Source organism: Otolemur garnettii, unplaced genomic scaffold (assembly GCF_000181295.1).
Source record: "Otolemur garnettii isolate 467f Iridium unplaced genomic scaffold, OtoGar3 scaffold00055, whole genome shotgun sequence".
Classification (NCBI taxonomy): Eukaryota; Metazoa; Chordata; class Mammalia; order Primates; family Galagidae; genus Otolemur; species Otolemur garnettii.
In genome coordinates this window covers 12,050,495-12,051,936 of record NW_003852450.1, presented here as the reverse complement: position 1 = coordinate 12,051,936, position 1,442 = coordinate 12,050,495, and the positions used below count along the sequence as shown (strand labels likewise).

General features: G+C 32.8%; 1 protein-coding gene across 4 annotated transcripts in view; it reads left to right on the top strand.

Moving 5' to 3' along the window:
- Positions 1 to 1,442, top strand: part of LOC100940831 (complement factor H-related protein 2-like) — a 24,166-nt gene that overhangs the window by 17,628 nt on the left and 5,096 nt on the right. The window lies entirely within an intron of this gene.

Here is a 1,442-nt window from a genome sequence, read left to right as displayed (position 1 = left end):
ATCATGGGACTTTTCAATGGAATTAGGTCTCAATCTCTCATAACCATGTTGTGAGAACAAGTAGAGAAATTCAAAAACACTTGAGTGAGTACAGTAGGTACATATTGGAATGTGTCCTGAATGAGTGGAAATCAGCTGTGGTTTCTTTGAAATAGTCACTAAAAAGAAAACCTCAGCCAAATGGATTACTAAATGCCCATTTCCCTTAATCTGTTCGAAAACTTGAATTATTACTGCCACTTAGACTGATGCTTTTGAAGGTACAGCTGTTCCCCTTATCTGTGGGGGACAAAAAGTACAGTACTTCCCCTTATCCATGAGGGATATGTTCCAAGACCACTAACTGGATGCCTGAAAGGCAAATAGTATCAAACCCTATAGATACAGTATTGTTTGATCTGATAACAAAAATGGCTACTGACTAATGGGGAGGTGGAAAAGATTAATAGACTGTGGATACCCTAGACAAAAGACGATTCAAGTCCTGGGCAGATGCAACTAGATGGTACAAGATTTCAGCACACTACACAGAACAACACATCTTGAAACTTACAAATTATTTATTTCTGGAATTTAATATTAATATTCTGTTCAATATTTCTGGATTATTGTTGGCCATGGGTAACTGAAACTGTGGAAAGCAAAACTGCGGATAAGGAGCAGGTTCCTGTACCATGTTTTCAGTTGAAAGTATGGATGTTGGGTAAATTGATAACCTCACACTAACCAATAGATTCCTGAAACCTAAAGTTCTCCAAAATAAGTTAACCTTTTACTTATTAGGATAAATAGATTGAGTAATGGAGAAAATCTTTCAGTTTTAAGATTACATGCTTTTATCTCTCTTCTTTAGACATTCATAAATATTTTATGATAAACTATTTTTAGAAATGTTAGCATATAATTTATATTCTGCAAACCCACTTCATTTTAAATGATACGATTCAACTATTTAACCATATGACAAAATAGAAGGAACCATGGATATATAATACAAAATGATGAATCTCAAGACATTAAGCTAAGAGGGAAAATACCACATGGAATTACAAACTGGTTATCTCAAAGTTACTCGTACGATTTTGGGGTTACAGAATATTGTTTATATTGTTTTCCATTTCTGAGCATATCATAGACTCTGACTAATGAAGAATCTGTATAAATGGCAATCCATTATTTTACTCAGTCCTAATAAATTATCTATTATAAGATTTGTATAACAGTAGAGAAGACACTTCATAAATTCTTGTGGATCTCATGCCCAATAAATACAGTTTTGGTCTAACACATATACACTTACTGTTAGTATATCTGGTACAGAAATAGGTACATTACCTCTTAAATTCATACAGTTTTATCATCTTTAAAATAATATCATCATGGCATAATAATAGTATATTTTAAAAAATGCACAACAGCCAATGATATCCTCACAAGTAAAA